We start from the raw sequence: 22,407 nt of genomic DNA, 5'->3' as shown, positions 1-22,407 counted from the left end.
TCCCGTTCTTGCAGGATCTTTTTCCGGCAGCACGATGTCGGAGATTTATGTTCTACCCGTTCCTGACATTTACGATACACTCGTGAAATGGTCGTACGGAAAAATCCCCACTTCATCGCTACCTCGGAGATGCTGTGTCCCATCGCTCGTGCGTCGACTATAACACCACGTTCAAACTCACTCAAATCTTGATAACCTGCCATTGTAGCAGCAGTAACCGATCTAAGAACTGCGTCAGGCCCTTGTTGTCATATATAGACGTTGCCGACTGCAGCACCGTATTCTGCCTGTTTGCTTATCTCTCTGTTTGAATGCGCAAATCTATACCAGTTTCTCTGGCGCTTCAGTGTACGTAAACTATGTTCCGCCTAATATACAAAAAGAACAATCACTTATTTTTCCAGATGTCATTAGTATTGTAATCGGTCCCAGCATACACACAGAAACAGAGGAAACAATGTCCATAAAAGTAGCATTGACTGGTTTTCTGCTATTGGTCTCAGCGTAGATTTTAAAGAGACACAACATATGCACTTCTGCACATCTAGAGATACTATACCAAAACTGTAAGACATGGTGAGGAAATAATAAATAGAATGAAAATTTTAAAATTCATAGCTGTTCATATTGATGAGAATTTGAACAGGAAAAAGCACATTTTGGAAAGCCTAAAATCACTTAGTTCAGACACATTTGCATATAGAATGATTGCAAATATTGGGGAGAGTCAAATCACTAAGTGGGCTTATTTTGCATATTTTCATTCAATAATGTCATATGAAATAATGTTCTAAGGTAACTCATCTTTAAGAAACTATGTCGTCATTGCTCAAAAACTTGCTGTGATAGTAGTATGTGACGCACATCCACGATCGTCTTGTACAGGTCTGTTTAAAGCGTTGGGCATTCTGACTACTGCTTCACAGTACATCTATGCCCTCGTGAAGTTTTTTGTAACTAATCTACAGTTCAAAAGGACCAAAAAAGTAAATAATTACAATACCAGAAGGAAAAATGACATTCATTACTCGACATTAAATTTCTATTTAGGACAAAAAGAAGTGAACAATGCTGCAACGAAAATTTTCATAACTTATTCAGGCATACAAAGTGTCTTACAGATAACAAAGTAAAATTTGAAAACAAACAAAAAAGGTTTCTCCTTGATAACTCCTTCTGAACTGTAGTAGAATCTCTATTACTGTAATGTATAAATGGTGGTGGATACAAAATACTAACGCACGTCTGCAGATATTTAAAAAAATTAAATGTTCAGCATGTAGAAATTTTTGAAAATGTATGTAAAATGATTCATTATACATTAGTGCGAATTATCGTGCAAGTGAGCCATGGGACATGAAACTAAGTAAGTAACTGACTATCTGACATGGGAACACAGGATGTTGGTGACGAACCGTTGAGGCATCAGCATTCCCTCAATCGCTACCAGACTTGGCGTACCCGGTGGCTCCGACACCATGACGCCAAGACTACCACCGCTGCGCCTCACCAAAACAATGGTAGACTGACACTTCACCAGGTCACCGCCATACTCGCCGAGGTTGGCCACCCTGGGCGGTGGAGAGTCTCGATTCATCGCTGACCACAAAGCGATGCCATTCGTTAGCAGTCCACGCTACCCGGTCGAGGCACCACTTTATTCGCAGCCGATCGTCCTGTGCCGTTCACGGCAGCCCGGCTGTTGTTAATCTCTGACCAACGCTGTAGGATTACACGGAGTGATGGTAGCGAGTTAATTAATTGTTCTCAGATGGCAGGCGCAGATGTCAAGGAATTAAGATGTGTTTCCAGAATGAAATTTTCACTCTTCAGCGAAGTGTGCGCTCATATGAAACTTCCTGGCAAATCAACACTGTGTGCCGGACCGAGATTCGAATTCGGGACCTTTCTTTTCGCGATAAGTGCTCTACCGACTGAGCTACCCAAGCGACTCGCGACCCGTCCTCACAGCTTTAAGTCCGTCAGTTCCTTATCTTAGAAAATTCACAGAAGTTCTCATGCGAATCTTGCAGAACTTTGTTCCAGGAGTGCTAATTAATCTTCCCGGAAGTTTCAGTTACGATGTGCTTGGTGCACAATGCTGTTACCCTTCCCTGTGGTGTTCATATGTGGTAGACCGGAAGTTTGAAGGTGAGTATGCCTGCCCTCTCGTTCCCATGCAGAGCAACACTGTGCCACAGTCACATCGAAATGCCCCAAAAATCTATATATTGCACAATTCGACCAGCTGTCTAAATGGGAACCTACTATGAGCCCCCTTTCGAACTCTACCGAGTGCTATAACGCTGTGTCACACGAGTACAGGGCATCTTAGTGTCCTTCACGGTAATAAAGCCTCTTATATGCCCTAACAACACTAAACCTAACAACACTAAACACAGGAAGCAGCTATGCACCCTGGGGACTGCTCTACCTGTCACAGAGAATTGCAGCTTCGATCTTTTACACACCTGCTGAAGAAATGTACTTGAACGAACTGACAGTGACATTTCACCAGGTCTTATATGTGATTAACTTTTTTTGTCAGACAGTGTTTAAAAATTCAGTGAGCATTGACATATAAACCTTTATTCACAGTGAATTAGCTCATGGACGCTATCTGGCAACAACATGGTACATGTAAACTTTGCCAGACACTTATTCTAGATTGACAAGTCGTTTGAATGTACGTTGATTTTTCTTAGGTCTTTCGTCCGTCAAGTGCTTCGTCTGAACTGCCTCACTGATGTCTCTGCCTTACTAAAGCCAAATTTCTGCATATTATTATGGTCAGCAACTAGGGTACATGAGCTGTCGAGCTGATTGTACGATAGTTGACTGAAGTGCCTAGGTCTTCTGCTACATGGAGTATACATTTTCCGTGAATTCTTTTTCTAGTTGGGCTATGTCCTTAAAGTACGCCAAGGGTTTGATTAGGATGAACTCAACATGAAAATTTTGAATGCAAGTAACTGTGTGTGGGCGACGATGAACTGATTGTCCCGGAGAGCCATCATTCTTTCTTCTGCCCAGGAGGTCTGCAAAAGGAAAGCAGCAATCATTTCTCTGTTTCCGTGGTGAACGGGACATTTTTATGATTATCTAAGAAGTACACAGTATACCTTCAGACATCTGTTAGTTTCATGACTGCTAATCTAAGGATTCCTTTAAGAATTCTCCTTAAAAACATTGTCCATTAAGGGAGATGTCTAACACACTGACTCCAACAGTCTGCTTAGCAAGTTCAATGTAAACAAAAAATAAATTAAGAGAGTGCATACTGCAACGAAGTATTTATGTCCTATCGTAAATTAACGTTAATCACATAAGAACTCGGATCCTATTTACCTCATTCGATTTCATTAAAAATTGCCTCCACCACAAACAACTTTTTTCCATAAGAAGTACTAATATATATGCAGGCCATTAAAATTACCATCGTAAGAAGAAAAAACGAAATTGGCTAATGGTGCGCGAACAATATCGAAAGAAGAATACGAAGACATTACTAAATTTGTAGGTGATTTAGAGGTGTACAGGATGTGGTTCAAATGGCTCAAATGGCTCTGAGCACTATGCCACTTAACTTCTGAGGTCATCAGTCGCCTAGAACTTAGAACTAATTAAACCTAACTAACCTAAGGACATCACACACATCCATGCCCGAGGCAGGATTCGAACCTGCGACCGTAGCGGTCACGCGGCTCCAGACTGTAGCGCCTAGAACCGCTCGGCCACTCCGGCCGGCTACAGGAAGTGGAATTTAATACACATAGCTGCCACTTGTAGCAGCAAAAGTGACTCTAAACCAGCTAAATGTCGAGTTCAACTAAGGTTGGAAGACGGATACGGATACGCCATTCCATTCTTCTTCGGCTCTATGCCAGAGTTCAATCGCAGAGGCTATCAAGTGGGGAGAGCCTGTGTCTCAGCAGTCCGTAAGAGGATGCCTCCAGGGAGTGAGAGGTCTGAAGAACGTGCTGACCAGGACAACAGCGGAGCACCCTCTGGAACGAGATAGGTCACGAGAGGAAATATAATATTCGGTCTTGCGTTATCTTGCTGAGACCGCGAAGATGGGGAACAGACACAGGCTTTAAAGGTCACCGTAAACGGGCAAGCTTGTTCCACAAATTCGTCCTTGTCTAACCGCGGATATGTCAAACAAGACCGTTCACGTAGATACGTTTCTCAGTTTAACCTCACTTTGAAGCAAACACTGCTGGTGTTCATGAGTATTTTGAGTAATAAGAATGGCCACAAATGCAGAAAAAGCACTTCTGGCATTAACTTTGGTACTGCGTTTAAAGAAGAAGAAGAAGAAGAAGAATACAAGACGCTAATCCAGGGAATGGTTTAAAATGAGAGAGCGATTTACCCATGAAACTTTGCTTAAGGAAATAATCTCAGAACCTGATGTTTATATCAACTTTCTGTGGATGGACACTGACACTTTTAGTAGCTTGTTTAGAGTTGCTGCCGGCCGGAGTGGCCGAGCGGTTCTAGGCGCTACAGTCTGGAACCGCGCGACCGCTACGGTCGCAGGTTCGAATCCTGTCTCGGGCATGGATGTGTGTGATGTCCTTAGGTTAGATAGGTTTAAGTAGTTCTAAGTTCTAGGGGACTGATTACCTAAGATGTTAAGTCCCATAGTGCTCATAGCCATTTGAACCATTTTTTAGAGTTGCTTCTCCCTCACACTGAAAAAGAAGCAGAAGTATGCGAAAATTTATTACCTTCTATTTGGTCCTCTAATAACAGTTCGTTAAAATATCACAGCGTTGAAACGTGTAGCCCACATCGTCCCTGCGTCATATACAACTGGGAAAGGGGCGACAGTGCTCCAGTTTTGGCAACTAGTAGTGCTATTTCGTGATAATCCTTAATCGTAGTTTGCATAGTTCTAGAAATTCACGACACAATGAGAAAAATGTAAAAGAACTATTTTTTACTAAACATACGCGGCGAAACATCGACAAAAACAATGTCCGCCATCTTGTCAAGCGTTGTGTCAATCAAAATTTCTCGCAAAAACGTCAAACAAGATCTATGCTTGACAAATACGTCAAACAGCACCATATACAGTCAAATGTATGACGAACGGTGTGAAGTTTGAAAAATAGTTTTATTGTGTACGGGGGGCTTTAACACGTCAGAAATGTAACGCCTACTGCCAAATTACCGGCAACGCGAAACGTACAGGGGATAGGCAAAATAATGTGAACAGTAGTAGTAATGGGATGGTTGTGCTTGGCGGTCAACACCTAAGGCACGTGTCCGATGTGCAATGAAAGAGCAAACAGAGTTCTAAATAGGGCAGATTGTAGGGGCCCGATCACCTGGGGAATCAGTAACCAAGACATCCAACTTGTAGAATGTTTCAAGGGCAACTGTTTCAACAGTCACGACAGTGTACACAAAACATGGGAAGACATCATCGTGTAAACGTAATAGTGCGTGCAAATCAAAACGAAATGACAGAGATCGTCGTACGCTAACAGGAACTGTGTCAAAACAACATAAAACTACGGCGGCTAAAGTGACTGCAGAGCTCAATAACCATCTTCGAGATCCCCTATCTGTGGACACTGCCTGCCGAGAACTCTATAAAGCGAATATTCATGAATGAGCTGCTATACCTAAACCATTAGTGACGACAACCAATGCAAACAAGCGTAAAACAGGGTGTCAGGAGCATAAATCCTGGACGGTTGATCAGTGGAAACACGTCATATGGTCCGACGAGTCAACGTTTTCATTATTTCCAACATCGGGCCGGATTTACGTCTGGAGAACAACAAAAGAAGCCTACAACCCTGATTGTTTGGTTCCTACGGTTAAGCGTGTAAGAGGAAATGTGATGGTGCGAGCAGCCATATCATGTTATTCTTCTGGTCCCAACATTACTCTCAAAGGCCGTGTTACAGCCAACGATTATGTGAAGATGTTAGGTGATCAGGTGCACCCAACGATTCAAATGCTGTTCCCCAACAGTGATGCCATATTTCAGGACGATAATGTACCCATTCACACAGCCAGGAAAGTAAAATCGTGGTATGAGGAGCATGCAACTGAACTGCAGCGTCTTCCCTCGCCAGCACAGTTCCCGGACTTATCGAATTCTTGTGGGTAGTATTAGAGCGCAGATTCTGGAGTGGATTTCCGGCCGCCTCCTCACTACAGGAGTTAGAAGAGGTTCTGAGCTAAGAGTGGCATAACATTCCACTGGAGCCTAGACAATAATTATTTGCCAGTATTCCAAGAAGAATCACAGCTGTATTACGGGCATATGGGTGTCCAACCACTTATTAATAAACCATTCCCCTAGAAAGTACAGGTGTTCACATTACTTTGCCTATCCCTTGTACGTGATCATGTTGTGTACTCAATGGTAGCCCATACCAGCACACCGGGTGACGGTGGCAGATGCGATCAGGCAATATACGTTTCCCTCGGAGCCTCGGCGCTTTGGTAGGTCCATCGTAACGCTATACGCACACCCGGGACTCCGCTGCCGCGGCAAGCGGAGCTGTAACGGTAGTCGTCGGGGTAACAATTCTTAGTACTTCAGATGTTGCCGAACTTGTCTTGCACCAACCAACCCCATTTCCCGACTTGAGATATGTGGCTGCGTGATCCTGCACAGCCGAGTGAACGCTATGTCTATCCTCTCAAGAGCTAATCGTCTACGGCCCTCTTGATCCCGATGAATGCCAGCACCAATGACGGAGAACAAAGGCAGAAGTCCTGAAGCTGCTCAGAACTGATATGAAAAGATCTCAGGAGCGACACAAAGGGCGTCACCCGCTTCCCTTTGGGCGTTTATTTATACACATTTCCCAGTTGAAAACGACATTTTGCAGTTGGATGTGCAACATAACGAAGTTCTTGAGAAACTTGGACACCGCAGACACCTCCTGGACGATTCAACCTTTCTCTAAGACACCGTGGGGCTGCAAGACCATTTAACATAACCTCATGCCTTTGGAGCATAACGCGACCGTAGTTTTTGCCCTGTTATGCAGGATGGAACCACCAGGGACCATTCAAAACCAATCGATGAAATTTAAGCTTGATCCGATGCAGCAAAGGCTGCTTGTGCTTTCTCAGCCCTCCTGTTTTGTATCTCCTCGTTGCATGATCACAGGGGGTGCTACATTCTGAAGTGAATGAATAAAACAACAAAGGGTTCCTCTAAGATCATCTAGTTTGACAACACTTTCGGAGCCATCCTTGCACTTCTACTCAGCATTGTACAGAGACAACCCTTGACTAATTCCCTGTGTGCAGGCAACCCCTTTGACATCCTTCGCCAGGGGTGGCCGATCTTTTAGCTTACCTGGGACACACTGGAGGAAGACAAAAATTTTGGGCCGCACCTAGCTTACTTAGCAATAACATCAGAGAAAAAAAAGGAAGCACCAATGAGACAATGGCGTCCTGTGGCGCGTGTTTCAAAGTGAAAGAATTCAATTTATTACAACAGTAAATAAACAAAATTTTACAGATTATTTTTAACGATTATGTGATAGATGCTCACTTCATGGGCCGCATTGATACTCGGTTTGGGGCGCATGCGGACCTCGGGTCGCATGTTGGACACCCCTGCTAAGCAGACTGGCACTTCACTGTTTCTATAGTACCTGCTAGGGGACACGGGAAATACACTATGAGCCAAAACATTATGCCCACCTGCCTAATAACTTGTTTGCACGTTTTTGGAACGAAATACAGCACTGTTTCAGCGTATAACGTATATGACGGTTTGTAGGTAGGTTTGTGCGAGTATTTGGTATTAGAGGTCTACGCACAGGTCATGTAATTCACACAAATAACGTGCCGCTGATTTGCGTATGCGTTGATGACGCCTAATAGCGATCCAGATGGGTTTCATAGGATTTACATCAGGCGAATTTTGTCGCTGAGACACCAAGATGAGCTTACTATAGTGCTCCTCAAATCACTGTAGCACGGTTGTGGCTACGTGACACGGGCCGTTACACTGCTGAAAGATGACATTGCCGTCGAAGAAAACATCTAGCATGAAGGAATACAGCTGGTTCGCTGCTGTCAGCATGTTTTCGATTACGACCATATCTCCCATGCAAGAGGAAGATAATGTCTCCCATAGCATAATACTACTCCCACCAGACTGCATCCGTGGCGCGCTGCACGTTTCGAGCCGATGTTCTCCTCGATGACGGCGTTTGTGGAGACGACCATCGATGTAATGTAGCAAAAATGCGGTTCACCCGACGAGCCGAAACGTTTCCTGTGATCGACGGTCGAATCCAGATAATCCCGTGATCACTGCAATCGTAATTGACGATGTCGTTGGGTCAACATGTAAACATGTGGGGGTGGTCTGCTGCGGAGGTGCATGTTCAAAAACATAGGATGAACGGTGTGCTCCGAAACACTTGTGCGTGCACCAGCAGTGTTCTGTTTTGGCAGAGATGCTACAGTTCACGATCTGTCCCACTTTCCACAGCAGACAAGTCTCCAAACCACACGTTCTGTGAAGAGTCGTGAACGTCCAATCATTTAAAAAGAGTCTATTGGTAGTTTCACTGTCCTTCACGACCGTAGCACTTGAACATTCGACCAGCCTCGCCATTTTCACGGGCTCTACGGAATAATAATCTACCCTTTGTCAAAGCCCCTCATCTCAATGGAGTTTTCCATTTGCAGCCTATATATTCACTAGGGTGATCCGACGTCCGTGTCAGCGCCGCTTACATACATTTGCTACCGCGTCACGTGCCCGAAACGTCAGCAGGCGTCATGCAACTTTGTAGTGGGCAGTGGTCATAATGCTTTGGCTGATTGGTGAATGTGGGTGTCGAAGGAGTTGCCTATGAATCAGTCGAGGGTTGTCTCTGTACACGTAAATTTTATAGTGCTCTAGAACGGTGAAGGGATGGCGCCGAGGGTGTTGCCAAACTGGGACGGGTGGGTGGGGGGTTTTAGAGGAAAAATTTGGCATTTTATTCATGCACGTGTCAATGCTAGTGCCCCAATAATCACCCAATGGGAAGACACGAAGCAGGAGAGCTAAAAAATTGTAAACGTCCCTTGCTGCTTCAGATAACATTAAAATTTTGTGGAATTGTTTTGAAAGGTCCCTAGTGGTTAAAGGGGTCAGATCATGTTCAGTAAGTTGTAGCCCCAAGCTGCCTTAGACAATGGTTGAGTCATTCTGGGTGTCTCAGAAGTGTCAAAAGTTATTAAGAGCGTCTTTATTTTACGTCTTTATTTTTCACATCATTTTTGGACTGCGAAATATGCAAAGGCTCAATCTAGATATAGTAGTGGTCAGTAAAATGAAGTGGAAAGAAGACAAGGATTTCTGCTCAGATGAGTATAGGGTAATATCAACAGTAGCAGAAAATGGTATAACGAGAGTAGGATTCGTTATGAATAGGAAGGCAGGGCAGAGAGTATGTTACTATGAACAGCTCAGTGACAGGATAGTTTTTATTAGAATCGACAGCAAACCAACACCGACAACGACAGTTCAGGTATACATGCCGACGCCGCAAGCTCAAGATGAAGAGATAGAGAAAGTGTATGAGGATATTGAAAGCGTAATACAGTATGTAAAGGGGGATGAAAATTTAATAGTCATGGGGGATTGGGATGCAGTTGTAGGGGAAGGAGTAGAAGAAGAGGTTACAGGGGCTTGGGACAAGGAATGAGAACGGATAAAGATTGAGTTCTGTAACAAGTTTCAGTTAGTAATAGCGAAGAATCACAAGAGCAGGAGGTTTACTTGGAAAAGGCCGGGAGATACGGTAAGATTTCAGTCAGATTACACTATAGTGAGACAGAGATTCCGAAATCAGATACTGGATTGTAAGACGTACCGAGGAGCAGATATAGACTCAGATCAAAATGTAGTAGTGGTGAAGAGTAGGCTGAAGTTCACGACATTAGTCAGGAATAATCAATACGCAAAGAAGTGGGATACGGAAGTACTAAGGAATGACGAGATGCGGTTGAAGCTCTCTAAGGCTATAGATACAGCAATAAGGAATACAGTTGAAGAGGAATGGACATCTTTAAAAAGGGCCATCACAGAAGTTAGGAAAGAAAACATAGGTACAAAGTGGTTATCTGCGAAGAAACCATGGGTAACAAATGGTTCAAAAGGCTCTGAGCACAACGGGACTTAAGGTCATCAGTCCTCTAGAACTTAGAACTACTTAAACCTAACTAACCTAAGGACATCACACACATCCATGCCCGAGACAGGATTCGAACCTGCGACCGTAGCGGTCACGCGGTTCCAGACTGTAGCGCCTAGAACCGTTCGGCCACCACGGCCGGCCCATGGGTAACAGAAGAAATGCTTCAATTGATCAATCAAAGGAGGAAGTACAAAAATATTCTAGGAAACTCAGAAAAACAGAGATACAAGTCGCTGAGGAATGAAATAAATAGGAAGTCCAGGGAATCTAAGGCGAAATGGCTGCAGGAAAAATGTGAAGACATCAAAAAAGAAATCACTGTCGGAAGGACAGACTCAGCATACAGGAAAGTCAAAACTACCTTCGGTGAATGAAAAGCAAAGGTTATAACATGAAGAGTGCAACGGGAATTCCACTGTTAAATGCAGAGGAGAGAGCGGATAAGTGGAAAGAATACATTCAAAGCCTCTATGAGAGGGAATATTTGTCTGATGTGATAGAAGAAGAAAAAGGAGTCGATTTAGAAGAGATGGGGGAACCAGCATTAGAATCAAAATTTAAAGGAGCTCTGGAGGACTTAAGACCAAATAAGGCAGAAGGGATAGTAACATTCCATCAGATTTCTCAAATCATTGGGGGAAGTGGCAACGAAACGACTATTCACGTTGGTGTGTAGAATGTATGAGTCTGGCGACATACCATCTGACTTTCGGAAAAGCATCATACACACAATTACGAAGACGGCAAGAGCTGACAAGTGCGAGAATTATCGTACAATCAGCTTAACTGCTCATGCATCCAAGTTGCTTACAAGAATAATATACAGAAGGATGGAAAAGAAAATTCAGTTTGCGCTAGATGGCGATCAGTTTGTCTTTAGGAAAGGTAAAGGCACGAGAGAGGCATTTATGACGTTCCGGTTAAAAATGGAAGCAATACCAAAGAAAAATCAAGACACATTCATAGGATTTGTCGATCTGGAAAAAGCGTTCGACAGTGTAAAATGGTACAAGATGTTCGAAATTCTGAAAAAAGTAGGGATAAGCTATAGGGAGACACGGGTCATATACAATATGTACAAGGGCCAAGAGGGAATAATGAGAGTGGGCAACCAAGAACAAAGTGCTCGTATTAAAAAGGGTGTAAGACAAGGATGTAGTCTTTCGCCCCTACTGTTCAATCTGTACATCGAGGAAGCATTGATGGAAATAAAAGAAAGGTTCACGAGTGGAACTAAAATTCAAGGTGAAAGGTTATCAATGATACGATTCGCTAATGACATTGCTATCCTGAGTGAAAGTGAAGAAGAATTAAATGATCTGCTCAACGGAATGAACAGTCTAATGAGTACAGAGTATGGGTTGAGAGTAAATCGAAGAAAGACGAAGGTAATGAGGAGTTGTAGAAATGAGAAAAGCGAGAAACTTAACATCGGGACTGATGGCCAGGATGTAGATGAGGTTAAGGAATTCTGCTACCTAGGCAGTAAAATAACCAATGACGGAGGGGGTAAGGAGGACGTCAAAAGCAGACTAGTGCTGGCAAAAAAGGCATTCCTGGCCAAGAGATGGCTACTAGTATCAGACATAGGCCGTAGTTTGAGGAAGAAATTTCTGAGAATATACCTTCTGGAGTGCAGTATTGTATGGTAGCGAAACGTGCACTGTGTGAATACCGGAACAGAATATAATCTAAGCATTTGATATGTGGTGCTACAGACGAATGTTGAAAATTAGGTGGACTGATAAGACGAGGAAGGAGGAGGTTCTGCGCAGAATCGGAGAGGAAAGGAATACGTGGAAAACACTGACAAGAAGACGTGACAGAATGATAGGACATCTGTTAAGACATCAGGGACTGACTTCCATTGTATTAGAGGGAGCTGTAACTGGCAAAAACTGTAGAGGAAGACAGAGATAGGAATACATCCAGCAAATAATTGAGGGCGCAGGTTGCAAGAGCTAGTCTGAGATGAAGAGGTTGGCACAGGAGAATAATTCTGATAAGTAAAAAAAAAAAAAAATCTTCGTGTCATTGTTGTTGTTGTTGTGGTCTTCAACCCTGAGACTGGTTTGATGCAGCTCTCAATGCTACTCTATCCTGTGCAAGCTTCTTCATCTCCCAGTACCTACTGCAACCTATATCCTTCTGAATCTGCTTAGTGTATTCATCTCTTGGTCGCCCCCTACGATTTTTACCCTCCACGTTGCCCTCCAATACTATATTGCTGATCCCTTGATGCCTCAGAATGTGTCCTACCAAGCGATCCCTTCTTCTAGTCACGTTGTGCCACAAACTCCTCTTCTTCCCAATCCTATTCAATACCTCCTCATTACTTATGTGATCTACCCATCTAATCTTCAGCATTCTTCGTGTCATACTAGTACAAATTAACGATTTTGCATTTTTCTCCTTACTTGCAGCGTGAAACTTCGGTTGTTGCCAAAATTCATGACTCTAGGTCAATCGGCAGTACCCTATAGGTTTCGATGAGTGAGTTTTCGTGAATCAACAAATGGTTCAAATGGCTCTGAGCACTATGGGACTTAACATCTGAGGTCATCAGTCGTCTAGAACTTAGAACTACTTAAACCTAACTAACCTAAGGACATCACACACATCCATGCCCGAGGCAGGATCCGAACCTGCGACCGGAGCGGTCACGCGGTTCCAAACTGAAGCGCCTAGAACCGCTCGGCTACACCGGCCGGCCGTGTATCAACACAAGTGGACTGAGTTAGTAGCTTAAAAGTTTTACACCGCCAATGGACCATAGACCTTAATAAGAGACATAAATTTAAAGTTTATACGTTTACTCGTTCCTGAGGGAAAGGGTTGTTAATAGTCGGACAGACAGACGACAAATCGATCCTATGACGATTCCGTTTTACAGATTGACGTGCAGAACCGTAAAAATGACGAAAGTGGAAGTAACTGCTGTAGTTCTCAGTGTGAGTAGATTAGTCGTGGTAGCTGTTTGTTGGTTATATTTTACAGAAGCAGTCTGTGTTTACTGTTTCTGCTTGACCCCTTCCACATTAGTGAGAGCTTTCCTTCGTGATGGAATCAACAAAACGCGGCGTTGTCTGAATAATCGTTTAGTAGACTAACAGCCAGTCACCCTGCCTGAAAGGGGCAGTTGACCTCAGTCGCTTTCATAGCTGTCTCCCCCCTAACCTGCTCTCGCGCAAATGAGGTATTAAAGTGCACGTGCGAATGACTGTCTACAGTAGCAGGCACCCCAGAGGGGACAGCATGACGTCACCGGCAAGTGTCGGTGCGAACAGCTGGGAGCGTGGGGCGCAGCGGCGGCACGTGGCAGTCCAGCCTGCCCAGAGGGGGCGCAACGGCAGCGGCAGTCGATACGGCGGCTGCTGTCGATCGATCGCCACCCTTCGCGATCGTTGCCGCGCCGCGTGCGCTACAGGTTGGTGCGGTCGCCGCTCGCGACTGTGCACCCTCCTACAGCTTTCAGTCACATTCAACGCATTGCGGAAATCCGAGAGGAAACATCCTTAATCTTAAAACAACGCACAGAGCTGAGACCTGCTCTTCAACATGTACATAGGTTAGCGTACACACGGCGATAAATCGCTTCAAGTAAATGTTGGGATGGTTCCTTTGAAAAGGACAAACGCAGTTTCCTGACCTAGTAGATAGTGTCAGAAGTTCCATGCGGCTTTTCGCGGATGATGCTGTAGTATACAGAGAAGTTGCAGCATTAGAAAATTGCAGCGAAATGCAGGAAAATCTGCAGCGGATAGGCACATGGTGCAGGGAGTGGCAACTGACCCATAGATAAATGTAATGTATTGCGAATACATAGAAAGAAAGATCCTTTATTGTATGATTACATGATAGCGGAACAAACACTGGTAGCAGCTACTTCTGTAAAATATCTGGGAATATGCGTACGGAACGATTTGTGGTGGAATGATCATATAAAATTAATTGTTGGTAAGGTGGGTGCCAGGTCGAGATTCATTGGGAGAGTCCTTAGAAAATGTAGTCCATCAACAAAGCAGGTGGCTTACAAAACGCTCGTTCGGCCTGTACTTGAGTATTGCTCATCAGTGTGGGATCCGTACCAGGTCGGGTTGACAGAGGAGATAGAGAAAATCCAAAGAAGAGCGGCGCGTTTCATCACAGGGTTATTTGGTAAGCGTGATAGCGTTACGGAGGTGTTTAGCAAACTCAAGTGGCAGACTCTGCAAGAGAGGCGCTCTGCATCGCTGTGTATCTTGCTGTCCAGGTTTCGAGAGGGTGCGTTTCTGGATGAGGTATCGAATACATTGCTTCCCCCTACTTATACCTCCCGAGGAGATCACGAATGTAAAATTAGAGAGATTCGAACCCGGACGGAGGCTTTCCGGCAGTCGTTCTTCCCGCGAACCATACGCGACTGGAACAGGAAAGGGAGGTAATGACAGTGGCACGTAAAGTGCCCTCCGCCACACACCGTTGGGTGGCCTGCGGAGTATAAATGTAGATGTAGATGTTCCTTCCTCCCCAAACTGAGATCGTACTCTGGCTCTAATGACCACATCGTTGACACGACGTTAAACTCTATTCTTCCTTCCTCGAATGACATGGGAGAGCACTGAGTTGACAAATGTCACTGCATAGATATCTGCACATACCCAGATGGCAGTGGTATCGCGTACACATTATAAAAGTGCAGTGCAATGGCGAAGCTGTCCTCTGTAGTGAGGTGCTTCATGTGAAACGGTTTTCTACGGGATATGGCCGCTCGACGGGAGTTAATGGACTTTGAACGCGGAATATTAGGTGGAGCTAAATGTATGGGACATTCCATTTCGGAAATCGTTACGGAATTCAATATTCCGCCATCCACAGTGCAAAACGGCTGACAATACCAGATTTCAGCGTTACCACGGATAACACAGTGGCTGACGGCCTTCACCAATTGACCGAGAGCAGCGGCGTTTGCGTAGAGTTGTCTGTGCTAACAGACAAGCAACTCTGCATGAAATAACTGCGGGAATCAGTGTGGATAGTACAACGAACGTGTCCGTTCGGACAGTACGTCGAAATTTGGCATTAATGGGCTGTGGCAGCAGACGACCGGCGCAACTGCCTTTGCTAACAGCACGATGTCGCGTGCAGTGGCTCTCCTGAGCTCGTGACCATATCGTTTGGACCCTAGACGAATGGAAAACCGTGGCCTAGTCAGATGAGTCCCGGATTCAGTTGGTAAGAGCTGATAGTAGGGTTCGAGAGTGGCGCAGATCCCACAGCCATGGGCCCAAGTTGTCAACAAGGCACTGTGCAAGCTGGTGGGGGTTCCATAATGGTGTGGGCTGCATTTATATGGAATGGACTGGGTCCTCTGGTCCAACTGAAGCGATCATTGACTGGAAATGGTTACATTCGGCTACCTGGAGATCATTTGCAGCTATTCACTGACTTCATATTACCAAACAACAAAGGAATTTGTGTGGATGACAATGCGCCACGTCCCGGAGCCAAAATTATTTGCAATTGGCCTGAAGAACATTTTGGAGAATTCAACCAAAAGATTTGGCCACTAGATCGCCCGATGCTAGACCCATCGAACATTTGTGGGGCATAATCGGGAGGTCAGTTGGTGCACAAAATCCTGCAACGGAAACACTTTCCCAATTATGGATGGCTGTGTAGGCAGCATGGCTCATTATTTCTACAGGGGTCTTCCACCGGCTTGTTGAGACCATGCCACGTCGAATTGCTGCATTACGCCGGCCAAAAGGCGTTCCAACACGATATTAGGAGGTATCCCACGACTTTTGACACTTTTCAATTATGGTTCCCGTTCACGTCCTCCGATTGTTTAGAACTGTTGTTTGGTTTCTATATTATATCTAGATAACCTCCCTCTCCATGTACTTTGCCCTTGATAACTTAACCGGCCATGTTAAAGCAATATGCACACTGATATCCCACTTCATATGGTCGTCATAGCCACCAGAAGGCTTTCGACACGATCGAAACCTAGCCAGTATTGAGGGCGATGAACAGAACCTTTACTGACTACAGATGTCGTTGTTGTTGTTGTTGTGGTCTTCAGTCCAGAGACTGGTTTGATGCAGCTCTCCATGCTACTCTATTCCTTGCAAGCTTCTTCATTTTCAAGTAACTACTGCACCCTACATTCTTCTGAATCTGCTTAGTATATTCATCTCTTGGTCTCCCTCTACGATTTTTACCCTCTAAATTGACCTCCAATACTAAATTGGTGATCCCTTGATGCCTCAGAACATGTCCTACGAACCGATCCCTTCTTCTAGACAAGTTGTGCCACAAATTCCTCTTCTCCACAATTCTGTTCAGTACCTCCTCATTAGTTACACGATCTACGCATCTAATTTTCAACATTCTGTAGCACAACATTTCGAAAGCTTCTATTCTCTTCTTGTCTAAACTATTTATCGTCCACATTTCACATCCGTACATGGCTACTGTGGTGTCACCGCCAGACACCACACTTGCTAGGTGGTAGCCTTTAAATCGGCCGCGGTCCATTAGTATACGTAGGACCCGCGTGTCGCCACTGTCAGTGATAGCAGACCGAGCGCCACCACACGGAAGGTCTAGAGAGACGTCCTGGCACTCGCCCAGTTGTACAGACGACTTTGCCAGAGATGGATCAATGACAACTACGCTCTCATTTGCCGAGACGATAGTTAGCATAGCCTTCAGCTACGTCATTTGCTACGACGTAGCAAGGCGCCATAGCATTTGATATTGATATTATAACATGTACCGTCAAGAGCGATGTACACCAATTGTGGATTAAAGTTAAGTATTATATCAACTACGTACTTTATTTGCTACTATTAATTCCCTTAATGTTCCAGACCTCGCGCCAGCCTGCGTGAGCTTAAGCGCGTGCCTTTCGGCTTCCCCTCATAGTGACTTGGCTGTCTTGCCAAGTCACAACAGCTACACCCCGTACAAATACTTTGAGAAAAGGCTTCCTGACAAATCTATACTCGATGTTAACAAATTTCTCTTCTTCAGAAATGCTTTTCTTGCCATTGCCAGTCTACATTTTATATCCTCTCTACTTCGACCATCATCAGTATTTTGCTCCCCAAACAGCAAAACTCATCTACTACTTTAAGTGTCTCATACCCTATTCTAATTTCCACAGCATCACCTGATTTAGCTAGACTACATTCCATTATCCTCGTTTTGCTTCTGTTGATGTTCATCTTATATCCTCCTTTCAAGACGCTACAGATATACCAACTTAATCCGCTACATTTACGAGAATGCCATTCTACATGTGAAAGTCAAGAAAGTGGATCACGGGAATCTTTCCCGTGGAGAGAGGATTCAGATAAGAAGATAAAATCTTACATAAGTTATTCACCTTGGCGCTGGAGGATGTTTTCAAGTGTCTTACCTGAGGACAGAAAGGTATCAATATAAACGGAAAAGTCTCAACCACCTTTGCTTTGCACATGATGTCATCCTCTTTAGCAGCGACACAAATGAACTGTCATCAATGACATGAGAACTTGATGATTTCCAAGCTGTAGACCTCAAAATTAACCATCAAAAGACCAATCATGAATCCTGTTAACATTACGGTCTCCATCGAAAGACCATACTCTGGATAAAGTACATGAATACATTTATCTAGGACTTAAAGTCTAACATGGAAAAGATAACTAGACAGCAGAGATCACCCGGCGAATTGGCCTCGCCTAGATGACATTCGGGAAACTTGGTTGCCTTCTCTGTAAACCGACTATCCACATAAGTTTAAAAAGGATGATTTATGACACATTTCTCCTGGTAGTAACAACATACAGGCGTGAAACAATGACACAATAAGCATTGCAAATCTCAAAAGGTAATGAAGAGAACAATGTTTGGAGTGAGGCAGAGGATCAACATCGAAGAGGTAAGCAAACAGTGGGAAAGTATGACGTTGCCCAACGGATTGCGAGACTGAAGCATTGGGCAAGACAGGTGGCCAGGACAACTACAGATGGACCAAAGCACTGATGTAGTGGCGTCAGAGTTCGTCATGGACATGTGTTGGACGCCCTATGACGAAATGGAAAGATGACATCCAACGTCATGCAGAAAAAACCGGATTCAGGCTACCCAGCAAAGATTGACGTGGAAGCCTTTGGCAGAGGTCTATTTTCAGGAGTGGTTATCTACAGGCTAAAGGAGAAAAAGAAGAGTCACTTCACCATTGCATCCCATAATTTGCAATTTATCATGTCGCGATTAATCTTGCACAACTCAGCTAGCTGTGTTCCACCATGGGATCCAGAACTATTTAAAAAATGGTTCCCGGATTGAAACCTTGTTCCCGCACTTCCGTGATGCGTTCAGTACAGTTCCGGAGTACTTCAACGAACAAAGCATGAGCGTAGCGGGTATCAGGCCATGCGGGGGATTGGATTCAGAACTTCCATGGGCGTGAAACTCAACATGTCCACAGCTATAAAGGTAATTTTGGAAGTACCCGAAGAGTACTTGCAGAAGGCGAAGTAGATCGATGTCTCCACAATCCGGGGACAAAAGCTTACCAGGTAAGGTGTAACAGTGTGACTACATACGTGATTATGGAAAAAATACCATACCTACTCCAGTCGCTTCAAAATGTTATACATGCCATATTTCGTTGCAAGTCTTCCAAAGCTCTGTTAAATTGTCATTCAAATACTAGATCTCCATTGCGTTCGAAACAGAATCCTATTTTTCTTCTATCACGTATCAGATACTTAGTACTTGTAAATAATATTATTTACAAGTCAATATAATATTATTTACAAGTCAATACAACAGTCGCTGAGGGCAACAGCCCTCTGAATGGAAGGTAACCTGATGAAGATACTTAGTATTCCTTATGGGTCCTTCAATGTTCTCTTTCCATCCATGCAGTCTCTTCACTGCGTTTTTCAATGCAATTCCTATTCTCTGATTTTAATTTCATGGACGGTTGCTTTGATAAAATCTATATGCTGAATGTATCCTTTCAAAGGACGCCTTTTTCGATTTCTTCAAACTTTTGATGGAGCAGTTTCGCTTTAGTATCAAGTACTTTCTGTTTATTTAATGCCTCAGTCCCTTACATTGCTGTATTCCTGTCTATATACCTTCGTGTTCGAAATCGAGTCATTTTTTCTTCTGTCACATCGTCAAACACTTCCTAGTTAATGCAAAGACTTCAGAATACTCTTTCCACCTATCTCTTCTATTAATTGTGTTTGTCAGTGGAACTGTTCTTGTACTCTTTGCTTTTAATTTCACGGAAGGTTGTTTTGATAATATCTACATGCTGAATGTGTCATTCCGACGAACATTTCTTTTTCGATTTCTTCAGATTTTTCATGGAGACGTTTCGCTCTAGCATCCATGCGCTTTCTATTTATTTCACGTCTCATTATCTTAAAGTCTTTGCTCCAGCCCGTTCCTGAACCTTTTTGTATTCCCTTCTTTCGCCGATCAGTTGAAATTATCTTTCTGCTGACCAAGGTGTCTTAACTGTTGCGTTCACTGTACCTATATTTGCCCGTTCAGTTTCTGTGACCGCCCTTTTTAGATATGTCCAGTCCTCGTCAATCGAACTGCCCACTATCGCAGTATCTACAGCCTAAAGGAACATCAAACTCACGCCATTGTTCCTTGCCGTTTCTGCATTGATTCTTCCCGACAATTCTCTGCTGGAATCTCCCCGCTCCCCCCATCCCCAGCTTCCAGCATTATCCAAGTAGACTCCTCGTAATTTTTGGATAGTGTCTTTGCTATTAAAAGCTGAAATTTATTGCAGACCTCAATTACTCTTTCCCCTTTCATTCGTGTTACTGAGCTCATATATCACGTAACTCTATATTCTTTTGCTTTCTACATTACAGCGTTCAAGGAGCCCATAAATATTACATTTTAATTTCCCTTTACGTAATAAATTACACGTTCAATTTCCTCATGTGCTTTCTCTCTCTCTCTTTTCATCTTCTGCTTGTGAGGTCTACATGCTTGCGAGAACTAGTATCGTTGGCGTTGGTTTGATCTCGATTCTTATGATAATAACTCTAATACTTCACTGCTCACTGAAACTCTCTGTCCGTGCTATCTTCCTATTCATGACGAATCCCATTCCCTTTAGGCCATTTTCTGCTACTGTTGCTGTTACACTGTATTCGTCTGACCAGAAATCGTTATCGATATCTCATTTCCATTCCACTTCGCTGCTTGCCACTATATCTAGACTGTGCCTTTCCATTTCTCTTTTCAGATCTAACTTCCCTACCATATTCAGGCTTCTGAAATTCCACTTTCTGATTCGTAGTATGTTCCATTCGTTAGTTATTAAGTCCTTTTTTCATAGTCCCTTCAGTTTGGCAATCCCCTCACGCAGATCTGAATGGTGAACTAATCCATAATATTTGGCAACGTAGACATCATCACGCCACTTTTTCTCAGTTACAAACCACATGACCTGTGGATAATCGTTATGTGTTGTTTATTTCAGTACTACGAGACAAATAGGTATGAAAGTCGTAAGTGAAGCTATGCAGATTACATCGAAATTAAAACGTTATGATGTAATCAGCATACTTTCATTTTTAACTTTTAAACTTATAACTATAGGAAAAGATCCGGAATATGTTAATGTGTAATTATACAACACGAAAACAATTTTTTGTCATTTCTTACCCGACTTGAAACTTAAAATTTGAACATTGTCGAAAGTCTTGGAATTTCCGGAGCCGATACCATGCCAGTTTCTGGTTGACAACAGGCAAAAACCGTCTTTATTCTCGATTCCCGGGATGGATGAACTGTCTCTACACATAGTTATGTACGCCTCCTGAGAGCGTGAGTCCTGCCCGCAAATACCAGTTCGATTCTTTAAAACATCAGGAAGAGGGGAGGGGTGGGGGATTGTTTCAGGATAAACTGGGAAACGTAGACGAACCTCTTCGAGTAAAAAGCAGATTACAGTTTCACATGGTCGCGAATTGAACAGTACCCCGAATGTACAAAAAGTTTCCTTTACTTCACGTCTATCGTCAGAATTTTTTTGTCATTAGACTACCGGTTTCGGTCTATAATGACCATCTTCAGATCCGTTTTAAAAAAACATGTCCTGGTATACTGGAGCCATAGTGATATCGCCAAATGCAAAGTACTAAATCAGCGCCATCATACATATTTGACGGTGCTGGATATGATTTTGTTTTTAGCATTTGACGATGCCACTATGGCTCCAGTATATTAGGACATGTTTTTATGTAAGAGATCTGAAGACGGTCGTTACAGACCGAAACCGGTAGTCTGATGACAAAAAAAATTGTGACCATAAACATGAAATGAAGGAAATTTACGCAGATTATAGTCATGAGAGACGGAAGCCTGACAGCAATATTGCTATTAATGAGAGGCTGAAGGGGCTAAAAAGACTTCACATACGCATCTATAAACATTTGTAACAAGCAAGTACGCGTTTATGCACGTCATCTATTTTTATCCCTGATTCGTTAATTCTTCGACATGTATTTTCCTCTTGTAGCTGTTTCTAAGAGAATTCATATTTCAATAATGACATGTTTATGTATCACAGGATCAGATGTTTTATATTTTGCTAAAAGTATAACACAAGCAACATCTTGCTTTGCCTTACCGTGATGATTTACAAGACTAGCTTTGGCATATTTTAATAAAATGGTTCGAATGGCTCTGAGCACTATGGGACTTAACTTCTGTGGTCATCAGTCCCCTAGAACGTAGAACTACGTAAACCTAACCAACCTAAGGACATCACACACATCCATGCCTGGGGCAGGATTCGAACCTGCGACCGTACGGTCTCGCGGTTCCAGACTATAGCGCCTAGAACCGCTCGGATTCTATAACTTTTCCGCCAATTTGCGATTGGTCTGCTTCATGTCGTTTGACATAATGGTGCAACAAAAACTGGCTCACAAGTTATGTGTCTCGTACAAGCTTTCATATCGCTGGTACACTCGCTACAACATACATGAGCCAGAACACTACGACCACAGCCCACCGCGAAAGTGAATGACCCCTGGTGGAGCTGCCGGCAAGGAAAGTATACAATCGGAGCAGAGACGGATGAAGAATTAGTCTAAGGACGATACATGCCGCAAACGGGGAAATCCACTGACAGAGGGGACTTTGGGAAAGGGCAAATTGTTATGGCGCGGGTTCTAGGAACGTTATCTGGGAA

Source organism: Schistocerca americana, chromosome 3 (assembly GCF_021461395.2).
Source record: "Schistocerca americana isolate TAMUIC-IGC-003095 chromosome 3, iqSchAmer2.1, whole genome shotgun sequence".
In the NCBI taxonomy this organism is placed as follows: domain Eukaryota; kingdom Metazoa; phylum Arthropoda; class Insecta; order Orthoptera; family Acrididae; genus Schistocerca; species Schistocerca americana.
The sequence above is the reverse complement of the archived record's forward strand: the minus strand, read 5'-3'. Positions refer to the sequence as shown.